Source organism: Anabrus simplex, chromosome 1 (genome assembly GCF_040414725.1).
Source record: "Anabrus simplex isolate iqAnaSimp1 chromosome 1, ASM4041472v1, whole genome shotgun sequence".
NCBI classification, from domain to species: domain Eukaryota; kingdom Metazoa; phylum Arthropoda; class Insecta; order Orthoptera; family Tettigoniidae; genus Anabrus; species Anabrus simplex.
The window spans coordinates 1,566,596,595-1,566,622,816 of record NC_090265.1 but is presented as its reverse complement, the minus strand read 5'-3'; the positions used below and the strand labels follow the sequence as shown (position 1 = coordinate 1,566,622,816).

The window sequence follows — 26,222 nt, the reverse complement described above, 5'->3', positions numbered from 1 at the left end:
AGTCCAAGTTTCTGAGACACGCCATACACGTGTGTTTTTATGAGTATCTTCTGCGTTGTTAGCAACATAGTTTTAGATGACAATAGACATTTCTTTTTTTAAAGGCTTGTTCCGCTTATGCTATCTTGGCTGTGATTTTTTTTATATCTTCCGTGTGATGTTATGTGGCTCGATAGGTAAGTACACAGTTTTACTTCTTACAGCTTGTCGGCCTCCTACCGTAATTACCACCATGGGTGCAATTAATTTTCTTTTTATTAATTTTCATATTACAGACTTCCTGTCACTTCTCGTTCTAAGGCCTGTTGCAGGCCATGTTCCTCTTTTGCAATAAGAGCAAATCGTATTGTGACAAATTTCACTCCTTTTAGGCTACCTTCGTACTGTAATTGTATTCTTTAGGGAATTCCTTCATAAATATTATTATTATTATTAATAATAATAATAATAATAATAATAATAATAATAATAATAATATACTCGTAATTACTTTATGGTGCACTTTTTCACTGGTTTGTAATATCAGTTTAAAATAGGGTTACTACGTTGCAGCTATTCAATTTGTGTTACGTGAGACTGAACATTTTGCTTTTACCCTATAGTTTAAAATATATACTGAGCTAACAGTAATACGAGTGGTTGACGGGACAATAACTTAGCATGTGTATGATGACATTTTTGTATACCCTTCGCGTTATTCCTCAGACTCTGAGGCACGTAAATGGGGATGCGTCGCTTGTCAGTGGGTTGTAACGTACTCGCTTCCTTGCTGACTGTGGTCCTTTGCAGCTTTCTTCATTGTTGATCATCTCTTCCTTCCGGCATAAAAATGCCAAGTATCGGGTTAATATTAAATAAAGTACGAACAGGTGCATAAAGCCTTTAAAACGACGCCGGAATGATCTCAATAGGAACTGTCTTTACAGTCTATAGAGTTAGTTATCGGCTCTTGGACTTAAACTTTCACTCAACTGCCACTGATATTTTCCTCATTTTTCACTGTATCAGAAAAAGTATTGAATAAAAATTATCTAAGAGTTATTTTGGTGTAAAACTAACCCTAAGAGAGATTCATGGAGTTTTTTGCTTTAGGCCCCTTCTGAAGCACCCCCTCCTAGTGAAATCTTTTGGACAACTTATAGCTAAGATCCTACCTGACCTTATTCTAAGCTGAAATACCAAGTTTCATTAAAATCCATTCATACTTTTCCCCGTGATGCTGTAACAGACACGGACAAATATTAAACTAAACTCGGCATAGCATTACAGTGATGTCAGAATACAATATTAACCTTTTGGAATGTGGCACTCCTATCATATTAAATGCTCGGATCAGATGGAAAATGGAAGCACAGTTTCTCACTTTTCACGAAGGGAGTTTAACGCTGGAATGATCCGGCCCCCTTTTGTTCTCCAGTAAATATTCACACTCCGCATTCGTATCAGCGCCTCATAGCAGGGATCGAATAGCTGGAATACTATGGATAGCCAGTATGTCACGTACCGGCAGTTATCAGAACATGCATGAACCAGAGGATTAACATTCTAGAAACTAAAGTTATCTACACAACTACTTCCCGCCAATATTCAGGGCGCTTCCTCTCCACTCCGAGCCCTTTCCTATCTCATCATCACCATAAGACCTATCTGTGTCGGTGCGACGTAAAGCAACTTGGAAGAAAAAAGTTACGTCATAGAAGTAACGGTTTCTCCTCGTGTATATAGTACCAGATATCCAACGACTGGTCAAGTTTATTTTCCCCTACGACCCGTGTAAAATAGGAGAATGCAGAAGATTATTGTACCACGCACAGTGTTTATGACGTGACTATTATTTCGACCTGTTAAAAAGAGATATCTTTCCTCTTTCAGCTCCTGGTCCTGGCGCAGCAGTAATGTCATCTATCGGAGATGAGTGGCAGCAGAAGAGACAAAGCACATCATAACAAACAGTAGTCAATGTAATGTTATTGCTGATAACTTTGATGGTCTTTCGATGTTGGAGGCCTTCACATTTAGTTTTATTCCTACTTTGTGGTATTAGGCCATCGAATGTAAAGGAAGTCCTTCATTATAATTTCATGAATCCCTCCTGCCTTCATATATGGTAGACTGTATTGCCTTATTCCCCAACTTTACATATCGATTTTCATTAAAATTGTTCCACCATTTTCTTGTGGTTCAGCATTGATATAGGCAACAAAAGTCTGAATTCATGAATATCTCTGTTATCATAGTCGGTACGGTAAAACGTTATGAGATATAATTTTATTCTGTGCAACTTTAAATAAGAATTTATTTCAGCCAATGGTCATAAATTACACTTAAATTACATAATTGAGTTTAACATAATTTTGTTAGTCCAGTCTATATCCATAGCAACTCTCAACATGTTATATGTCGCAAGTCTCCTAATACAATACACAAATACATTCCTTGTTCGGAGAAGTCTCTCACCGCTAGGTTCCGTGGTTCAAATCCCGGTCAGTCTATGTGAGATTTGTGCTGGACAAAGCGGAGGGGGGACAAGTTTTTCTCCGAGTACTCCGGTTCTCTCTGTCATATTTAATTCCATCAACACTCTCCAATATCACTTCATTTCATCTGTCATTCATTAATTATTGCCCCAGGCAGGCTTCGGCAGCCGGTACAGTCCCTACCCTCGCCGCTAGGTGGGGCTTCATTCATTCCATTCCTGAGCAGGTCGAATAACTGGAAACCGGCTGTGGATTTTCATTTTCATTTTCATTCCTTGTTCGGGCTGTGAAATGTTTTGTTGGTACACACTCGGTGATGAAAACCGTGTGTTACTACTCTATTCACCAAGATCGTATCCAGGAATTTTTCGGAGTGGGTTAGGAATTGGGGGGGGGGAGAGGGCGGGGGCTTCCGAAAACAAAACCTATAGTAACAAATACTTTCTAATTTCAAATATATTTTACAAAAAGGAAAGTTTGAGTTTTGGAGCAGAACGTTTTTCAACTCATCGGGTGAAGTAGAAAGGTAAATTCATAGTGGTCAGGTGGGCAAAACACGCTTTAACACGTGCGTGCAGTGCGTCACAAAGACTTGTTTAAAATGGAGGTTTCACTGTAAGTGTTAAAAATATTTAGAGTTTTGATTAATTCTTTAAAATCTTCTAGCGGTTCGATAATATGACTATATTTCTATGTTTACTGAAATCGATTTTTATATTGAAAAGTGTATTAAAAACAAAGAAACAATCCGTGTATCTCATCAAAATTAAAATTTTCATTTATGTTTTCAGTAAATCTATTAACAATATTCATAGAGAGACATTTAAAGATGGCCACTTGTTTATTTTGCTTGTTTTTTGTAATATTTCTAATTTATTGTAGGCTATTTCGAAACCCGTAGGCCTATATGCTGTTTATATTTGTCAAGTTCACTTTTATTTCGGAGGGGGTTTGAACACCCCCCCCCCCTTTTAACCTCCCTTGCTAGTCACCATGTGCCTTCATCCAATCCTTACTAGTCAAGGCCACTGTGGTATAAGCAAATTCTCAAATTTCTCCCTTCTTGGCTTGAAGTTCTGCCTGTAATTGATTGACTGCAGCTGTAGATGGCAATGCCAGTTTGCTTCGGTGTTGTACTGTGTAGAAAAGTTCTTTTGTGAGCTCATCACATAACCTTGATAGAGTAAATTTGGTCAGGCATAGTAGATTTTTCATGTAAATTGCTTTCATATTTTCGATCAGTTGAAGATTCTAGTCCCTACGTGATTATCGGTGCCACTTTTGCGTGGAACAGCTTCATTGTAACTTTAACCGAGAGCTTACTTAGAATCAAGATGTCATTCATTACTAGTACTGCCGCAGCCAATCTACCCTGGAGGTGCCTGGTATAGGTAGTTCCTGATGTCTGTATTGTAATGCCCAGATACTTAAAACTGCTTGCGATTTGCATAGGTTTTCCTCCGTTCTCGTAGCAAATTTTCTCGGTTAATGCTGTTCTGTCTCCCTTGCGAAAAATCATCTATTCCTTTTCCTGCCGATTTATTCTGTATTTATTTACCTCTGCCCACATATTCAGCTAGATGAAACAGTCTCTATTTTCTCAGGTGTTTTCGATACGAGAACCATGTCATCTCTAAACATGATATACTTACCCCGTCTCCTTCGTCCTTTATTTTATGTATTATGTCTAAGACCGCTATATTGAACAGTGTGGGGCTCAATTGGATCACCCTGTAACACTCCATTTCGTGTCCGACTCGTTGGCTGAATGGTCAGCGTACTGGCCTTCGGTTCAGAGGTCCCGGGTTCGATTACCGGCCGGGTCGGGGATTTTAACCTTCATTGGTTGCTTCCAATGGCCCGGGAGCTGGGTGTTTGTGCTGTCCCCAACATCCCTGCAACTCACACACCACACATAACACTATCCTCCACCACAATAACACGCACTTACCTATGCACGGCAGATGCCGCCCACCCTCATCGGAGGGTCTGCCTTACAAGGGCTGCACTCGGCTAGAAATAGTCACACGAAATTATTATATTACTCCAATTCGAAACCTGATTCGAGAGAGTGAGAGAGAGAGAGAGAGAGAGAGAGAGAGAGAGATGCTATCGCTCACGGTGATATACACTGACTGACAGAGCAAATGCAACACCAAGAAGGAGTGGTCAGAACTTTATGCCAATTGCAGGGTAGACTGACGTCACTGAGGTATGCTCATGATGTGAAATGCGCCGCTGTGCTGCACACGTAGCGAACGATAAATGGGACACGGCGTTGGCGAATGGCCCACTTCGTACCGTGATTTCTCAGCCGACAGTCATTGTAGAACGTGTTGTCGTGTGCCACAGGACACGTGTATAGCTAAGAATGCCAGGCCGCCGTCAACGGAGGCATTTCCAGCAGACAGACGACTTTACGAGGGGTATGGTGATCGGGCTGAGAAGGGCAGGTTGGTCGCTTCGTCAAATCGCAACCGATACCCATAGGGATGTGTCCACGGTGCAGCGCCTGTGGCGAAGATGGTTGGCGCAGGGACATGTGGCACGTGCGAGGGGTCCAGGCGCAGCCCGAGTGACGTCAGCACGCGAGGATCGGCGCTTCCGCCGCCAAGCGGTGGCAGCCCCGCACGCCACGTCAACCGCCATTCTTCAGCATGTGCAAGACACCCTGGCTGTTCCAATATCGACCAGAACAATTTCCCGTCGATTGGTTGAAGGAGGCCTGCACTCCCGGCGTCCGCTCAGAAGACTACCATTGACTCCACAGCATAGACCTGCACGCCTGGCATGGTGCCGATCTAGAGCGACTTGGATGAGGGAATGGCGGAACGTTGTGTTCTCCGATGAGTCACGCTTCTGTTCTGTCAGTGATAGTCACCGCAGACGAGTGTGGCGTCGGCGTGGAGAAAGGTAAAATCCGGCCGTAACTGTGGAGCGCCCTACCGCTCGACAAAGCGGCATCATGGTTTGGGGCGCTATTGCGTATGATTCCACGTCACCTCTAGTGCGTATTCAAGGCACGTTAAATGCCCACCGCTACATGCAGCATGTGCTGCGGCCGGTGGCACTCCCGTACCTTCAGGGGCTGCCCAATGCTCTGTTTCAGCAGGATAATGCCCGCCCACACACTGCTCGCATCTCCCAACAGGCTCTACGAGGTGTACAGATGCTTCCGTGGCCAGCGTACTCTCCGGATCTCTCACCAATCGAACACGTGTGGGATCTCATTGGACGCCGTTTGCCAACTCTGCCTCAGCCTCGTACGGACGACCAACTGTGGCAAATGGTTGACAGAGAATGGAGAACCATCCCTCAGGACACCATCCGCACTCTTATTGACTCTGTACCTCGAGGTGTTTCTGCGTGCATCGCCGCTCGCGGTGGTCCTACATCCTACTGAGTCGATGCCGTGCGCATTGTGTAACCTGCATATCGGTTTGAAATAAACATCAATTATTCGTCCGTGCCGTCTCTGTTTTTTTCCCAACTTTCATCCCTTTCGAACCACTCCTTCTTGGTGTTGCATTTGCTCTGTCAGTCAGTGTAATTATAAGCAAGAATGTTCTCAATAATGTTCATTAAACGCTTCGTGTGTCCTGTTATGGTTCGCAATTTTTCCAACAGTTTTGCCCTATTCATTACGTAAAACGCATTGGTGTGGTTTACGAATATCGCATAAAGTTTCATTCACCTTTAAGTGTCTTGGAGTGTCCTCTATGTCGTAAGTTAGATTCTTTATCGCGTTCATTGTGGATCGTCTTCGTCTAAAGCCGAATTGATCTTCCGTTAATACTCTTCTATCAATCTCACTGTTAGCAACCTTGTGAAAAGTTTAAGGACATTGCTTTCCAAGGCAATCCCATGATATGAATCTAGGTAGCTGGTGTTTTCCTTTCCATTATATAGGGTCTTCATCATTATGTGCCTCCAAGTTTCATGAATGTGATTCATGTCACTTCCGGTCAAGTAGGTCGTAGTCAGCACCCCTTCAACTTTCTTCTGTTGTAATACTCTTCGATTCTATGTAGTGTCTATTCAAGATAGTGGTTATTTAAGTTTTCACTTAACATAATTCTCAATTCTACCGGATGTTCCTATTCTACACCACCACTTCCTGTGGATAACACGCGATCGAGAATTACTCACTGTTCATGCCCTTTTAAGCATTATAATACTAACACTTTAATTACATCTGTTTACGAACTAATGTTTACTTTGTGGTCCCGTCTACAGATGGCACTAGTAGTCACACCGACAGAGTAGGACATCTTCTAAACGTGTACTTCTTTGACATATTTGACAATATGGCTACCCAACAAGATTTAGCACTGAGCAATATGCACATAGGTTATGGCAGGGGTGCTCAACTTACGAGTAATTTTCAGACGGGCCAAATGGCAGATCTCGCCATAAGACCTATCTGTGTCGGAGCGACGTAAAGCCCCTAGCAAAAAAAAAATAAAAAAAATGGCAGATTCCTGAACGAACCGCGAGCCACATTATTCTCCCCTTTACCGTCCTTCCGTAACGCACAAATACATCCACACACCCAGATGCCCCTTTCTTCAGTCACCAACCAACCTCTCACAAGGCTATTCCAAAATACAAAGAATAACCTGACACACAATACAGAAATAAACAATACTCTGTAACCTTGGATAAACTTACGAATTAAAGAGAGGTCTGAGCTTTCAATTGAAGTGACTGTTGAAATGTCTGGAAACAGATTTGACACAACCAACCTCAGAATGAAATGCAAGTGTTCATCACTGATCGGGGAACGTAATTTTGATTTTATAAACATCATTTAAAAAATGTTTGTTCACAAATGTAAGTACTCGCAAATGCGTACAAGTATTTCTCGCAAATTTTCATAACTAAGCGCCCTGTAAAAGTTAATAAGATTTCCGTCCACGGACTTGTCCCTTAATTCGACCTGTAGTTGCACAGGTGGATCACCATCATCAACCGAAAATGGATTTTCGAACAAATGGGTTTTTCCGCACTCACAGAAAGTCCCTTAAATCTGTTTTCAACTCATTCTTCAATGAGTCAACCAACTTAATAAATCGATTATAATGGCAATGAGTTGTTTGAGTTCGCTTCTTGAAGCTCAGTACAACATGAAAGGTGTGGGAAAATGCTCTTCTATAATTGCTGTCGAAATAATTTCAATATATTTTAGAATGCTAACTCATAAGTATACACTTCATTTAAAAGCACACCTTCCCTTTGTAATCCCTTTTTAAAACATTTAAGTCGTCCGTTAAATCTGTGAGTATTGCTAAATCTCACATTCAGTTTTCGTCCCCAATTTTTATTTATTTATTTATTTATTTATTTATTTTATTTATTTATTTATTTATTTATTTATTTATTTGATTTATTGCTCAACAGGCATTTCTGCCCACTTACATAACATTTCCATTTCTTATTTCTAATGTTATAAATAATTTACAATGAAAATTAAAGTATGAATCTAATACTATACTTATGAACTATGGACGGTGGTAAGTGTGTGCTTCAACTTATTATTTTAATTTCTCCTAAAATATATATTGCTGGTCTAAATTAATCTAAGGACTAAACTATTCATGGTACACAAGTATGATACTCTGTTTAATTTATGCCTTCTCTCTGTGTGAATTCCTTTCTGACTGACTCCTTTCTGTTTCATATTCATAAATGTCGTTATTTCTTCGCGAAGGTGAAAGAACCGTTTCATAATATTACCACAACTAAGCCAGCGTACATCTCTATGATAAATTACATCGCTATAATCACAATCAATTTCGGCCAGGAATGACTGGAATTACTAATGAATGAGTCCATGTTATCGAATATAATTAATGTAGATGTCACTGTGTTCATCACGTGTAAATTTAATGCTTTTCCACATAGCACTTGTTGATGAATAATGCAGTGTGATCCAAGAGGTATATCAGTATTTTTGTTAGTAAATTTGTTTCTTATTCTTCCAATTAACCCAGTTTATGTACCATAAATATTCCTTGCTCCATTTGTTATAGCTGGTAATCCATCCCATCCTAAATCGAGATCCTTCAATGTTTCACCCAGTTGGGGAAACAAATCCTCGCCTGTTGTAGTTCCACGGATGCTTCTTGAAGATGTCAGCACCTGAGTTATTTCACACGCTTTGTGAATGGCACGAATAAAAGTAAAAGTTGGGCTGTATCACTTTCATCCGAAGCCAACGAAAAGAACTGAAATGATTTTGAATTTTCACGCAGCTGTGAGCACAAATCACCCCGGAGTTCTTGCCGTCATTGTGCTCCACGATAAGCTGACCAAATTTATCACTTGTTTCTTTCCAGGAAATATTTCTTCTATTACCCAACGTATACTAAAAACTACCCATCAGAAATGGTTTCCCTTTCACGGCTAATACATGTGCAACTCTATGACTTGCGCGGACTGTAGCTATAGTTTCCTTGATCTGTTTCGTGAATATTTGTTTTTAAGCGGTGAGTCCTTTCGTTAAAATTGAAACACTTTCCTTCCGTACTATTCCATCGTATTTATTATACAGGGCGTATCTAAATTATACGGACAAAATAATTCAGGGAAGCTCTTCGTTTTTCGTGTTAGACAGTATTAATGGCGAATGGCCTCCAGGTAGTCCAAGTGAAGGCCTGCCGAATCGACTCCTATAGCCTGTGAAGATGGGGCCCTACCTATGGTGAATTCTAATGTTGAAGATAACACACACACACACACACACACACACACACACACACACACACACACACACACACACACACACACACACACAAACACACACACACAGAGTTCCCAGCCACAGGAATGAACCAACTAAGGTTAAAATCCGTGGTCCAACCTGGAGTCGAACCCGGGACCCTTTGGATCAAAGGCCGATACATTAATCATCCAGCCATGGGACCGGACCTCTTGGTGATGATGAAATGTCTTATGGATCTATTTAGCGATATTAATACACATTAATATTTTATTTCATTTTCAACCCAATCCCCAGTAATTTAACGTCGCACTAACACTTCGAAGGATTTAAGCGATATGACGCAAGGGTGGGAAAGGGCTAACATCGGAAAAGTAGTGTCAGTGATCTTACGGTACAGTTTCAGTACTTGCCTGATGTGAAAATGAGAAACTACGGGAAACATCTTCAGGGCTGCCAACGGTGGGATTCGAATCCACCATCTCCCGAATCCAGTCTCACAGTTAAGGAATCAGAACCATGATTTTGCTTAAGAAACTGTATATTTTATTAAAATACCGCACCCGAATACCGGCGCCACCCATTTAATTAGCTCTCCTAACATAACAATGAGCAAGGATATATTTTGACAGATTTTCAGGAGTAGAACTTTTAAAAATTCGCTTGAATGTGACAAAAACCGGCGTCACACGAGGTTAGAGCTGAGAATTTCATAACAGCAATTTTCTTAAGGATTTTAACCGAGTCTTTCTTGCAAATTCTCTCCACAGAGAACACGACCCAGTAAAGAAATTATCTTGTTACTCACGGGGTGCTGTTCTCGAATTTCCTCACTGCCCAATGGCTCTCTCTATACAATGCGCCAAACTGAACAACTTTTCTTTCAAAGAACGACGCCTACAATAAGTGATTTATGCTTCAGCAACACTATTTCAGTGAGGTCTTTTTACTACCTGACAGCTACAGTAGAATAGGCAATTTTTAGCCCAACGTACGAATGTAGTTTTTAACTCCGATAAAATGTAAGTTATTTATTGGTACAATGAACGAAGAATATAATTTATATTTTGAGAGTAACGAGAAAGCAACAGGTGCGACTCCTTAGCTGATTGGTCAGCGTTCAGGCTTTTGGTTTAGAGTGTCCCGTTTTCGATTCCCAGCCGGGCCGGGGATTTTAATCGCGTCTGATTAATTATCGGACTAGGTGTTTGTGTTTGTCCCAACACTTTTCTCTTCATATACACACAATACACCAAACTACCAACCACCACGAAAACACGCAATAGCGACTACATCCCTTACATAGTGTTGACGTCAGAAAGAGCATCCGGCCGTAAAACAGAGCCAAATACACACGTCCAACACTGTCGGACCCGCGACCCCACAGGTGTGAGAAAAGCGGTAGAGGAAGAAGAAGAAGAAGAAGAAGAAGAGCAACAGAATAGGTTCGAATCTAAGAATTTGGGGACTGGTGATTAATCATGACATAAACTGAGAAAATTAATATGAAGAAGAAGAATACTGTTATTGATTCAAGTCTCATTTATGAATTTTCTGAGATGTCGACATTCCGGAACTTTTGCTCAGCAAGAGTTCTTTTATGAGTCAGTAAGTCTGACATGGTTAGGGCCTAAATTCTGAGCTAAGAGACTTAAAGTACTTTGCATGTCATTTGTTCTCTTTAACAGATATTGTAGACTACGATAAATTACACTTTTCTTTCTATTCGTACTGTTTCTATGTTTATTTACAAATTGATAAACCGAGCGAGTTGGCCGTTCGGTTAGGGTCACGCAGCTGTGAGCTTGCATTCGGAAGAGATTGGGTTCGAATCCCACTGTCGGCAGCCCCGAAAATGGTTTTCCATGGTTTCCCATTTTCACACCAGGCTTAATTAAGGCTGTGGAGCTACCTTCCTAATCCTAGTCCTTTCCCATCCTTCTGTCTCCGAAAACCTTCGATGTGTTAGTGCGGCGTTAAAGACGTAGCAAAAAAAAGGAGATAATAGTTTTGACACGTAAGGATACAAAATATATTAATTTATTTATCTGTACCTGAAACATGCTAATACCTGATGGCAATACTACATCGAAAATGTCACCGATTTACGTTAATTTTGAGTACTGAATAATCCTTCTTACATGAATACCAATAACAGTGATTTGCATAGATCGTTCAAACCCTACCAAATGAGTTATGTATTTTAAAAGTATATCCTGAAATTAAAAAAAAAAATGTTCTAGTTCTATACATACTGCCAGAAGAGTCCTGGATGATTCAGTATTATTTCAAAATTTAATATTTATGTTTTTAGCTGCCTCTGTGGTGTAGTGGTTAGCGTTATTAGCTGCCACCCCCGGAGGTCCGGGTTCGATTCCCGGCTCTGCCACGAAATTTGAAAAGTGGTACGAGGGCTGGAACGGGGTCTACTCAGCCTCGGGAGGTCAACTGAGTAGAGGTGGGTTCGATTCCCACCTCAGCCATCCTCGAAGTGGTTTCCTACTTCACATCCAGGCGAATGCCGGGATGGTACCTAACTTAAGGCCACGGCCGCTTCCTTCCCTCATCCTTGCCAATCCCTTCCATTCTTCCCATCCCCCTACAAGGCCCCTGTTCACCATAGCAGGTGAGGCCGCCTGGGCGAGGTACCGGTCATACTCCCCAGTTGTATCCCCCGACCGAGAGTCTGAAGCTCCAGGACACTGCCCTTGAGGCGGTAGAGGTGGGATCCCTCGCTGAGTCCGAGGGAAAAACCGAACCTGGAGGGTAAACAGATGATGATGATGATGAATATTTATGTTTTTACCGTATGTTCTGACTCAATTTCTCTTAAGATATAATTTAACTTTTAATTTGTCTACTTAAACGCTTTCATGCTTCATCTACAATGACAACTTTAAAACCTTTTATGAATTCGTACAAATAGATGAACATTATCATTCTCCCACATAGCGCCCAAATATCCTATGAAGTGAAATTGGGATTCTGTAGACAGTGTGTTGCAATTGTAGAGCAGATCAAGACACATTACAGAGCATCCGACTATTCAGATTATCAGAAATATTATGCGCAAACAAGTACATGAGAAAGGTGAAAAGAGGAATTCATGAAAGCTTCAATAGATAAGAGTGAGTTGGCGGTGCAATTAGGGTCACGCAGCAGTGAGCTTGTATTCGGGAGATTGTGTGTTCGAAACGCACCGTCGGCAGCTCTGAAGATGGTTTTCCGTGGTTTCCCATTTTCACATCAGGGAAATGTTGGGGTTGCACCTTAATTAATACCATGAATGTTACCTTCCAAATTCTAGCCCTTTCCCATCCTTCGGTCGCCGAAAATCTTCGATGTGTTCGTGCGACGTTAAACAACTAGCAAAAAAAAAAAAAAAAAAAACGTAAAATAAGCTAGACTTACTTCATGTTGTAAGTTGTGCTTGAATTATTTCGATTCTGAAATAAGAAGGTAACTTTCAATTAGGCAATATAAAATCAATGTCGACTCTCCCCCTTCTTTACGTACACTTTTGGAGTAATTGTTTTCTTCGAGACTGTTAAGTTTACAATTTTCTTAATTTACGATTCAAGAATGAAATGCAAACGATCGCATTTTTAAAGGCGGCAGATACTGAAGTCCTCGGTGGTAGTCCATTTTTTGTGGAGTGAGAACCAGCTTGTGACATACATAGAATTACTCTCAGAGAGCATGAATTATTTACTTTTACAATGGAGTACTTGGACTTTAAACCAGTAAACATTCTCTGTATTGTCAGCGGTTTTACGCCGAACTAACGCAGAGACAGGTTTGCGGAAATGATGGTAGATAAAACGCTAGGACTGAGAAGAAAGCAGTCGGGGCCTCAGTTAAGGTACAGTCCCGCATTTGTCTGGTATGAAAATGAGAAACAATGAAGAAAACTTTTTCAGGGTTGCCGATTTGAGGCTTGAACCCACCGTCTCCCGAGTACAGGTCTACAACTATTCAGCTCACATCATGCAGCTAACTCTCTCAGTAAACCAATAATTATGAATCATATATAATTATTCAATTATTAATTAAGTTGTATACGAATAAAGTGCGGAATTTTCAAAGAATATGTGGGAAAGGAAGTGTCCTGCATGGAGAAAAAACACATTTTAGAGGAAAGAAGAGTAATTTATTTTTGATAGTTTACATCAAAAATAGAGAAAGTTTTTCACTCTCAGCGCTTGTAGAAGTAGCTGCCAATGCCATAACTGCTGTAGGCGTAGGGTGAAGCAGCGTAGGTTCCGTAGTAGGGGCTGGCGACGTATCCTCCGTAGCCCACGTACTGAGCAGAGGCGATGGCGATCAAAGCCAGGACGACGAGGAGCTGAAAGAGGAAAGAGATAATAATAGTCACGTCATCAACACTATGCGCGGCACAATAATCTTCTGCGTATTCCTATTTTCCACGGGTCATAGGGGAAAATCAACTTGACCAGTCGTTGGATGTCTGGTACTATGTACACGGGGAGAAACCGTTACTTCTACGACATTACTTTTTCTTATAAGTTGCTTTACGTCGCACCGATACAGATAGGCCTTATGGCGATGACAGGATTGGAAAGGGCTAGGAATGGAAAGGAAGTGACCATGGCCTTAATTAAGGTACAGCATTTGCCTGGCGTGAAAATAAGAAACCACGGAAAACCATCTTCAGGGCTGCCGACGGTGGGGTTCGAACCCACTATCTACCGAATACTGGATACTGGCCGCACTTAAGCGACTGTAGCTACTGAGCTTGGTCTATGGCATTAAAATCAGAAATAATAAAATCCGGGAGGATTCGTGTTTGAATCTCGAGGACATGAACAATTTACATCAAAAATTTTGGGACCAGTTCTACTCAGAATTGTGTGTTGTGTTTACAGATTAATTAATGAATTAATTGCTAGGAAATACAAACATTTATAAATGAGAATTTCAGTTCTCGAGAGGCACACGGCGCTGAGTCTACACCAAAGGGGACAAAGACTTAGAGAAAACAACTCAATTCCTCTTACTGCTGAGTATATGAATAGCTGAACGACCTCCAGGATTTCTTCGGAGATGATATTGCTGTACCTACGAATATCACCGGCTTTTTCAGTCCTTGGATTTGTGTTACCTTGATATCAAATTTGATTCTGGTTCAGGTCGATAGCACTTAAAAGAGTTCAAAGGTAACAATTTCTTGTCGTTGATTTTTTGTAAGGTATAAAACTCTTGTAGGATATAATGTAGTCATCAAGACGTCGTTAAGGCAGTTATCAGCTAGAACGGACTTACAACAATTATTATTATTATTATTATTATTATTATTATTATTATTATTATTATTATTATTATTATTATTATTATTATTATATTACTAGTCCATGTTGATTGATAGACTGCAACCCATCTGTTGAGTAGTTACCAAGGAATAAGACCAGAATAATAAAATCACAATCTAAGACATGGTAAATAAACTTGTTTTCATCTACTGTACATACAACCAACTACGACAGAAATACGTAGGTAATAATGAATACATTTTTCAGACAGGGTTGGCGTCAGGAATATTATCCGGCCGTAAAGCTTGACCGAAACCAAATTCAGTTCTGTCTCTAAAAATTCGTAAATAATAACAATATTAATGGTATGAGCTCTGCTACAAAGTGAAGGACCTCTGTTTTGATGTCACTTATACTGCCTGCGAGACAATTTCAACACTCCGTATACACTGTTAGAAAGCAGAGGAACAAGAATTCTGTTAGACGAGCTGGTAACAATTTTGTCAAGTTAAACACCAAACGTGTCCCCAGAGATATTTTACAAGCTGACATCGTAGGACGTGGAGTGCTGAGTGGATTTCTCTTCAAAAATCTGACAACTCCTGCCGGGTTGGGTCCGACGCTCTACCGTTAGTCGTCGCTGTCGTTGAAAACATTGTGGACATCTTACGGCAAACAGATGAACTCGATGTTAGACATCTGTCACCGTCATTACCTACCACCTAGTTTGTTAACATATTTTTTCTTGTGTGTGTACAACTTGCTTAGTCAACATTTTTTATAGACTCGAAGCATATTGTGTAGAATGATATTAAAAATGTATTTGTACTGATACCGAGCGAGTTAACTACTCAGTTCGAGCCTGTAGCTGTTAGCTTGCATTTGGGAGATAGTGGGGTTAGAGCCCATAACGACGTAGTAGAGCTCTCAAAGTGGTTTTCCTTGGTTTCAATTTTCACATCAAGCAACTGCTGAGACTGTGCCTTAATTAACGCGATGGTCGCGTTTTTCCTTAAAAAATGAAATGGCGTATGGCTTTTAGTGCCGGGAGTGTCCGAGGACATGTTCGGCTCGCCAGGTGCAGGTCTTTTGAATTGACTCCCGTAGGCGATCTGCGCTCATCATGAGGATGAAATGGTGATGAAGACGACACATACACCTAGCTCCAGTGCCAGCGAAATTAACCAATGATGGTTAAAATTCCCAACTCTGCCAAGAAACGAACCCGGGACCCCTGGGACCAAAGGTCAGCACGCTAACCATGTAACAATCGAGCCGGACGCGTTTTTCCTAATCCTATCCGTATCGTATCCCATCGTCGTCAAAAAACCTATGTCGGCGCGACGAAAAACAAACAACAAAAATATATGTTGGCTTTTTAGTTCAAGAGAGTCAATAGAGACATCTCCATGTTATATATATTTTTCGAAATATAAGATAAATGTTAACATAACAAACAATTAAATCTACCTCAAATTCTCGCTTATGTCAGAACGCTCAGCTGAACAGAAAATAAATTGAAACTTTGAAACTGATTTAATTTCTACACTTATACAGCGTAGGAATTGTACGTATAGTTGGATACTTACAAGCTTGTACATGTTTGCAAGGAGCTGTCTTAATTTCAGAAGACTGATGCCCGGATGAAGAAAGTTAGGGTTTATATACAAGAACCGTGACCTTGCCCGGAACCCAGCTGGCTGAGCGCCCAAATGCAGCTCACGAATTGTCTCAACCTTGAGGATCACATGCAACAGTCGTGATAGAACATTTGAAAAGTGGGAGGAAATTACAAATTATTTCGAGAAAGGTTCTCATATACTAACACACATTACAATCTGCTACACATAACATTATCAGTGTAGTACTCCCTCGCCTGTCCCAGAGCCCCGGTGTCACTTGTTATTGCATTGCTTCTATAAACGTCCTCACTCCATGATGAGAATAACGAATCCGAGAGCATCAATGTCGTCGATTATGGGCATGGATAGCTGAAAAAACCAAATGTACAATCACACGCTCTCCCACATTAAAACAACAATAAAAATCACCGAATGCTCTTACCTATCGATTCACAAAGGTCCTAATGGCCATTTCTCCTGCGATTTTCTTCTTCCTTTCTGTGATCTCTTTTATCGAATTCATGCCTCCATCTCTGTTGTTCAAATGTTATAGGCTCTCGTAGGACGCTGCAACTTGTCTCTGTGGCACTTTCTCATATTCGACTTTTTTTAAATTAAAAAAATGCTATTTGTTCGGGGCGTCGACCCATGTGGATCTTTTGCCCCTACTGGCACCATATTGTATGTACCTGAGTGTGTGTAATTAGAATGATGGTAGTGTGGACTGTTGCTTGTGAGGAAAGGAAGATTAAGGACGTCACAAACACCCAGTCCCCAGGCCAGGCATATTAATCACTACAATTAAAAACCCCTGACCCGGCTGGGAATCGAACCCGGGGCCGCCGGATGACAGGCGGACGCGTTGCCCCGTACCCCGCGGGCCGGACATATTCGACTTTAGAACACACTTCCAACACTTCGCTGTCCTTCCTGGTTACGTTGACCATCTTTCAACTGAAATACATCACTTGCATTAGTAGGCATGTGTTAGGTGCGGACAATGTGCCCGGCCCATCGAAGTTGAGGTTTGATAATTATCAATTATCAATTATCAATTATTATTATTATTATTATTATTATTAAAACCATTGTTTCTTGTTACTCTATTCCTTTCGCATTCCGACGGCCTTAAGCTTGCTAGACTCAGGGAATATTTATTTCTTTGCCTTTCAATACTCTTCCGTTTCTTGAATTATTCTCCTATAAGAAGGACTACTGTCCGCCTCTGTGGTGTAGTGGTTTACGTGATTAGGTACCAACCCCAGAGGCCCGGGTTAAATTCCCGGCTCTGACACAAAATTTGAAAAGTGGTACGAGAGCTGGAACGGGGTACACTCAGCCTCGGGAGGTCAACCGAGTAGAGTTGGGTTCGATTCCTACTTCAGCTATTCTCGAAGTGGTTTTCCGTGGTTCCCACTTCTCCTCCAGGAAAATGTGGGGATGGTACCTAACTTAAGGTCATGGAAGCTTCCCTCCCTCTTCCTTTCCTGTCCTTTCCAATCTTCCCATCCCTCCACAAGGCCCTTTTTCAGCATAGCCTGGACGAGGTACCGTCCTCCTTCCCATTTGTATCCCCCGACACTTAAGGCGGTAGACGTGGGATCCCTCGCTGAGTCCGAGGGAAAAAACAACCCTGGAGGGTAAACAGATTAAGAAAGAAAGAAAAGAAGAAAGAAACAAAGAAGGAAGGAAAGAATAATTTCCCCTAAAATCAACAATAAACGTCACCTAAAGCTCATACAGGAAATCAAGCTTTTGATTCATGTAGTTTACATTATCAAAAGCAGTTGAAATTGAACCCTAGGCATCATCAAATAATATATTCCAATAAATGGAACCAGAAATTCTCACTACCATCAAGAGAAGGAAACTAGAATACTTTGGTCATAACTCTAAATACCACCTTCTGCAAGTAATACTCCAAGGGAAAATTAGTGGAAAACGTGGTCCGGGGAGAAGTAGGACATCATGGCTCGGCAACTTGAGTCAGTGGTTTGGGGTGACAAAGCTTAGTCTGTTCAGAACAGCTATGAACAAACAACAGATCATGCTACTGATCGCCAACGTTCTGCGAGGACATGGCACATGAAGAAGAAGAAGAAGAATAAATGGAAGCTATACTTGGGGCCAAGCAATTTCTATGATTGATCTGATCTCTATGTGCAAGATCAATACATGATTGATGCCAGATACTAGAAGAGGTTTGTTGATGTATAATGTCGACTGCTGAAGGCAACTCGAAGGCTGATACGAGCAATAGCTAAAGCATCCAATGAAAAATGAAATCAGAACACACAGGAAGAAACGATTATTGCTAACATCTTCAATGCAGGTCCAGTTCGAGTTCCATTTCATTTTAATCTATAATCACACTATCCCTAGTCACGTTAAGTTCAAGCTTGTTTAATCAATCATAGATTTTCATTGATAGTTTGTAGTTATGCCAAAGACTTTACACTTTTTAATAAATGCGATACCTTGTCCATCCTCAATTAATTCTTCGGAGCCGATTACCTAGATGTTAGGCCCCTTTAAACAACTATAATAATTATCATCATCAATTAATTCAATCACTCTCTTTGGAGGCCAACCGTGAAGGAATCATAAAAGAGTAGGAAATTCGAGTTCGAGTCCCGAGGACAGTCACTCTTTTAGTTCTATCTTCACTTGATGACGATCGTTTATAAAAGAACATTTCAGTTTATTTCGTGTTTCTTATACAACGTAAATATTCAAAATAGCAGAGATTTAAAACATTCACGAGGAATGGAACGAACAAAGCAATTTCTGTACTCACTCTTGGAGCAGGCTGAGTGAACCTCAGGGCCATGTGCCGCTCCAGAAGTGGAAATCTCGTTCTTAAATTTTTTGACTTCCCCAGTTGAACAAAACAGCTATCAATTCCTATACACTTAAATCGGAAGGAAAAGTTAGAAAAGCGCTATTATTATTATTATTATTATTATTATTATTATTATTATTATTATTTAACTTATTAAAAATTGAATACTGAAAGTAAATTGATGAGCACACTGAGAAAACTGTAATTAAATCATAATAATTATGAGCCAAAAATATATGAAGATTCACTCCAAGCTGTTAAACAGCATGTACGTTCTCCTTGCAGTGTTTCTTTTTTTACTTTGAGAAAGTGAATTCAACTCTGACGCAAACTAAGTTCAGGGTGCTTCTTCGTAAGGGAATCATCACATTATTCTACGGGAAAATTTCCTTCATTATGCCAAATATAATACATAAAGGTAGGCTGCCCGGCCAAAACGTGCTCGGTTCATCAAAAGGACGTGGGTTCGATTCCCCGTCAGGAAGTCAAAAACTTTAAGGAATTAAGTTTCTACTTCTGGAGGTGCCTACGGCGCTCAGGTCCGTTCAGCATATTGCCGGTGCGCGAGCAATACATCGTACCCCACAATGCTCTTCCGATCTATTATCCTCCTTAAGACTGGTCACGCCTCCCAGTCGTGCATGGATATACAGTCCACAGAACAACGTTCGTTGTGTAAAGGAAAATGCATTATACTGTAGGAGTGCGTAAATACTTCATGAGCATATACTTTCCTATAGTACGGTGCAGAAAGGTTCATTTCCTTTTACAGAGTGACATAGAAAAATGTACACAACGAATATTGTTCTGATGGACTGCATATCCATGTGTGACTGGGAGGCATGAGCAGCCTAAAGGAAAATAATGGATAGGAAGAGCATTGTGAGATAGGACCTTTTGCCCGAACATCGACGCGATAAAGACATATTTATTGTTACAGCTGACACTGCTGGACGACTTGCTCCTTAGTTCCTTCACCGTGACATTTAGTAACACGTTTAAATTAACTGGAACTTGTTCTGTAGGCCAGTTCAAATGAATTCCGTTCATTAATCGGCTACATTATTGTTCTTATATGTATCATATTCTGGTCATGCCACATACGGGTGTAATCCGATACGAATATTTAGCTTGTTTTAGGGAAATGGGACTTTAGAACGCTTACCGCCCACAGCCTGAAGACGACTTTCCATGATATCCCATTTTTACACCGAGACCTTAATTATGACCAGAGTTGCTTCTTTCCCAGTCCTTGCATTTGCCGATCCCAGTGACCCAGAGCGACGTTAAACGAATAGCGAAAGCGATATTTTGTAGTAAAGTAGTATATGCTTTCATTCGGTGCAATCGTTGAAGTAGTTCTCGCGCTGTAACTTTCACTCTCCGTTTTGAGAACTATATGAGTACTTATCTCTGGTGATTAAAGTTATAACGAGCTAGAGGTAAAATAACGCAATGAAACTTGTCGCAGCATTTAACCCCTAAATGCATATCGATGCCTTTCTTTTAAAACCTCGTATGTACTAATGCTCTTCCTACCTATTATATTATTTAGGACTGGTCACGCCTCCCAGCCACATATTTATATGCAGTCCATGAGAGTAACTTTCGTTAGGTTCATTTTTCTATGCTAGCGTGTAAAGGATGATGTACCTTACCATAACGTATTGTAGCGATGTTGTTTGCATGACGAATTTACGCACTCATACAGTATAATGCATATAAGGTTCATTTTTCTTTACTCATCAGCATAGAAAAATTATCACAATGAAAATTGTTCTGATGAACTGCATTTAAATACGTGACTAGGAGGCGTGACCAGTCTTAACGAATATAATATAATGGGTAGGAAGAGCAATGGAACATACGAGGTTTGAAAATCGATATTTTGTTTCTGCATTTAATATTTACAGGGTAAATCTTCGTAATTTGTACCGGTGCCCAAATTGTACTATCTTCGTAAAAGTAATATTGTCAACAGATGCTGCTATCTAGTACAAGCATAGTGAAGTATACCTTCTCGGAAGCCATTTGATGAGCGGTTATGGTAATATTTATTACGAATTAAAGTTCTGTCAGTTCAGGGTAGCTTTCTCGTCACGAAGCGAGAATCAGAACATCGTACAGGAGAGTGAACAAAACCCTTATTTCTAAAGTGTGTATTAAGATGAGTATGTGGGTTCGAATCCCACTGTCGGCAGCCCTGAAGGTAGTTTTCCGTGGATTCCCATTTTCACACCAGGCAAATGCTGGGGCTGTACCTTAATTAAGGCCACGGCCGCTTCCTTCCCATTCCTAGGCCTTCCCCATCCCATCGTCGCCATAAGACATATCTGTGTCAGTACGATGTAAAGGAAACAGAAATAAAAATAGTAACCACCGCTTTGACATCAAAGGTCTGACAAAGATAAAATGAGAAGTTTCCTGACTTCTCTTTGTTATATTATACCGGTACTTGAGGTTGAAATTGCAGACAGAAACGAGTTGCCACATCATTTCAATCAAGACCAAGGTCTGGCCGGAAAAACTGGTACTCTGCATTCATTTGCCTGGAACAACTTTCTCCCTGGGCTGAGGGGACTCAGTAAGGAGCGAGTGTATGCATTCTTTGATCTCCCAGAAAGCCTATGTGATAGATACAAACTAGATCCCACCAGAATAGCCAGCGAAAATGAAAGGAAGTTCTCGATGGTACAGAAACAAAAAGAAAAATGTGTAGCATTCCAACTGATGAGCCCGCTGCTACACTGGGGCGAAACGCTGGTAATTTCACAGTTGGAAAAGCCTAAAGACTTACGAGTTTAAATGATTTTAACATTTGCAGTCGATAAAATTAAATTATGGTTTACTTCTAGGAACCTTATTTTTGATATAGGCCAAAGGCAGGCATTTATACAAGTGGAGGCACATGCTTCTCCTAGTGCACCTTCACTGCATTGTCCTACATAAGTGGCTTGCAGTGGTGTCTCAACGGCACATTAGCAGACAGCGTCTTGGAAAGGTGCAGAAATCCAACTGATGAGCCCACTGCTACACTGGGGTGAAACGCTGGTAATTTCACCATTGAAATTGCCTAAAGACTTAAGAGTTTAAATGTTTTTAACATAATAATGTTGCCCTGAAGGGCGCAAAGCACGTTTTAGGACATCTAACAGAAAAATGGAATGCACACGACAAGGGTATGCTGTGCCAGTGGATTTGATTATGATATTCCACCACGGACTATTTTCAAGAATATTCCACCGAGCAACATAGTGACATTATCCTAAAAAGGGATGCATAAATTTGGAAGATTTTGAGATATGGTTGCAATGTTCACTTACAATATCCGCCCTACAAAAGAGAGACCAGTATTATAGTTACTAGAGCATACAACTTATAGTACTTGAGAGTACTGTATTGTCTAACAACCAGTGTTTGTGGTCCAATCTAGGAACCTGCTGGTGCAATGTAGGAAACCAGTTTCCTACTTAGTAACAATTGCACACTTCCAGAAAATATACTTATTTAATACATATCTTCCCACTGTATTTGCAGGCTGCAACAAGGACAAATAGTGCCATACCAATAGATATTATTTCACGAATGTTGTGTGTTCATTTTTCCCCTTGTAGAGCCTGTAGATCTTCTGGAAATTACCTCCCAACTTTTATTCATTGGATATATCTCCAGAATGAACACAGATAATTTTTCAGGTTTTCAAATAACTCTGACTCGTTACAAAGAAATAATATAATACATAATGGAAAATGGTACAATTTAGGCAACGATCTCCCATCTCGTTGTTGAGCCTAGAAAAACCGCCCTGTGAAAATATTTCAACTTAGAACTCTGACAAGAAATGTTATGTCATATAAGGTTCAGTATTGCATCAACTAGACGAACGAAGTTTCGTTCTTAAACTATTCTACCTGCGTTGTTCTTCTTGTTCAATACACGAAGTAAACGAGTCTAGTTCTGTGAATGGGGCGTTTAATCTTTTCTACAAACAGTTACCGAAAAATTAAAACACCCAGGACTAGTTCAGTTAATTTTTGAGGGAAGTGTAGGCGGGAAAATGAAATGGTGTATGGCTTGTTTAGTGCTGGGAGTGTCCGAGGACAAGTTCGACTCGCCAGATGCAGGTCTTTTGATTTGACTCCCACAGGCGACCTGCGCGTCGTGATGAGGATGAAATGATGATGAAGACGACACATACATCCAGCCCTCGTGCCAGCGAAATCAACCAATTATGGTTAAAATTCCCGACCCTGCCGGGTATCGAACCCGACACCCCTGTGACCAAAGGCCAGCACGCTAACCACTTAGCCTTGGAGCTGGACAGTGTAGGTGTTAAGAATGTATGAATATGACAACCACATTAGTGTAAATGTAGAATGCAGTAGTTACGTAGAAATGAAAAGGTTAGCACAGTATACTGTATGTGATCCATGTGCTGCGGGTCAGTATGTTTTCCTTAACTTTGTCACAGCGGTATTTCCAGGCGCAACGGCCATTATGGTGTTTAGGATTCTAAGCTAGATTTCAAGAAGGAACCCTGTTTTTAAAAGTACCCTCTCATTAGCTTTCTTTAAATGATTTTTTTTGTATGCTGAATATTTACTATATTAGGAATGAACGACTGGTAGACGATCTTAGCAAATATGTCTCAACATACAAAGCAGAATAAAACAGCATCTGTGTTCAGCCCGTAGAGAAGTGAAAAGTCAGGTAACCGTAGAACTAATTGGCCTAGAGGATTCAGGAAGTGAATTTATTAGATGAAGAAACTTAACATTGCACTAACATAAGCTAGGATAGGATTGGGCTAGGACTGGGAAGGTAACTGATGGGGCATTAACCAAGATACAATACTGACAATTGCAGTGGTCCCCGAACTTTCCAACCCCGCGGCTCTCATTACCTGCTGGTAACGGCACCCTCATGCTAATCCTCGGTTATACTTTGATTACTGTAATAATTGTGAGTTGTTTGCTACTTTAGGGAAAGAAATGTTCAGTAACAATACTGGTCTAAAAAGTCTTTGAATGTAGAAAAATAGGTATGACAGCATATTTCATCCATTTGCGTTGATTTAGTGCAGAGAATGTAACGAACCGAAAGCAGTATCCCGAGTGTGGAAAAGTTTCCCTTTCAATCGACTTTATATTCAGTAATATTAATTTACTGAGCTCCATAATAGGAAACATAAGCTAACAAATTAGAGTATAATGAACATTTTTCCAGTAGAAATTCGCTCATATACTAAATATTTAACCTACGTGGATGTTGTCATTTTATCATTTCTAACCACCAAGCAGGCACAGGACAATATCTCTGCTCGGCGCCCTTGCCAAAGTTTAGTGGCGCGCACCGTGATCACTTGTTTTAGAATTTACTTTACGTCCCACCGACACAGATAGGTCTTATGGCGACGAGGGGATAGGAAAGGGTTAGGAGTGGGAAGGAAGAAGCGACCGTGGCCTTAATTAAGGTAGAGCTCCAGTATTTGCCAGGTGTGAAAATGGGAAACCACATCATCAGGGCTGCCAACAGTGGGATTCGAACCCACTATTTCCCGAATGCAAGCTCACAGCTAAGCGACACTAACGCCAAAAGCCTTCAATGTGTGGTGCAACGTTAAGCTACAAGCAACAAAATAAAAATAATAATCCAAACTATCTTTACATCGGTCTGTTTTCAGACCAACTTTGCTTTACGGGAGCGAAAGCTGGGTGGACTCATAATTTAGAAGTAACAGACCTGAAAGTAGCGAGAATGATTGCTGGTGCAAACAAGTAGGAACAATTGCAGGAGGGTAGTCGGAATGAGGGCTACAAAATGTCCTAATTTATGTATTATTACCAGCAAATCAGTAGGCCTACACTGCATACCATGGAGATCCCTTGAGGCGTAGACTCGACACTTAGTGGGGTAAAGTGGTTAGCTCTAAACCCAGTCACCTTACAGAAGAGGAAGTCTTGCCTGTAAATTTCTCGAAATGTTGAGGTGGAATCGAACCCAATTTAACACCTCGGCATGACAGCCTAGAATAAATAATACTCATCCATAGAGTTACATCCCTGATGGGTCTTGACGTAACAAGCTACTACTGCTCAGCCTGAAGGACTGCAAATTACGAATTGAATCGTGGTCAGCGTGACGAATCCCATCGGCCGTAATTCTTGGGTTCCTAGGCCGGGTCCGCCATCTTACTGTCGTATAGCTGCTCGATATCTCTCTGACGTAGGATGAGTAGACTTAGAACCAAGCCCTCAGATCTAGGTAATAATTCCCGACCTGATCGGGAATTAAACCCGGGCCCTCCGATTAAGATGCAGGCTAGGTCACCCAAGAGCGCGGGGCTGGCAAGCACCACCACCAACATTACCAACACCAGCAACAGCAGCAGCAACAACAACAGCAACATTACATAATGGTGTTGACATTTTTTAATTTCGGGAGGTGCTCTGTTTCAGTGATCTAACCTTCAGTGTTGCAACCCAAAATGCCCTGTGTTCCAGTTTGGGTGAATTCATGTGATATTTTTCAACAGAACGAGTGCATAGGAACAGAAAGTGTGTGTGACCTTATATCCCCGGTTAAGTTTCTTTTTTTTTTTTTTCTTTCTACAATTTTGCTTTACGTCGTACCGAAACAGATTGGTCTTGTGGCGATGATGGGATAGGAAAGGGCTAGGTGTGGGAATGAAGCGGTCGTGGACTTAATTAAGGCACAGCTCCAGCATTTGCCTGTGTGAAAATGGGAAACCACGGAAAATCATCTTCAGGGCTGCCAACAGTGGGGTTCGAACCCACTATCTCCCGGATGCAAGCTCACAGCTGAGCGCCCTTAACCGAACAGATAACTCGTCCGGTTGGTTAACTTTCAAATTGTACTCGGATACATCGCATATGATATAATATAAAGATCTTTGCAACTTATTTGGCTGAAGACATTAAATAATACTTAAAAATACTTAAAGAAATCGAGGCACGTAAGAGCAAATTTCACCATATGAAACACAATTTAGAAGAAGGCTCTTGATTAAACAATTGTCGGGTCAGAAACATTGTGTCCTACGTACATGTACATGTACAGAGCATACCAATAAGAATAATGTTTGTTGAGGATGGCGTATTTTATGCTCATTCACAGGGATAAAAGTTCCTCAACTTAATGGGTGTGAATGTGGCAGGCCCTAGAGATACAGTAACAGAGCCATTAGACCAATGCTTCATGCAGGAGCGTTATAGCCGAGTAACATTGTCACTAGCTTCTTACCAAGGGGGCCGCAATTTGAATCTCAAC

The 26,222-nt window shown here is 40.9% G+C and overlaps 1 long non-coding RNA gene across 1 annotated transcript; it reads right to left on the bottom strand.

The window, feature by feature from the left end:
- Positions 1-13,326: 13,326 nt before the first annotated feature.
- LOC137502193 (uncharacterized) lies at positions 13,327-16,094 on the bottom strand. The gene is made up of 2 exons (XR_011018713.1): positions 16,058-16,094; positions 13,327-13,543 (listed from the first exon to the last, which is right to left on the bottom strand). It is a non-coding gene; the product is annotated as an uncharacterized lncRNA (long non-coding RNA).
- Between the last annotated feature and the right edge of the window lie 10,128 nt (positions 16,095-26,222).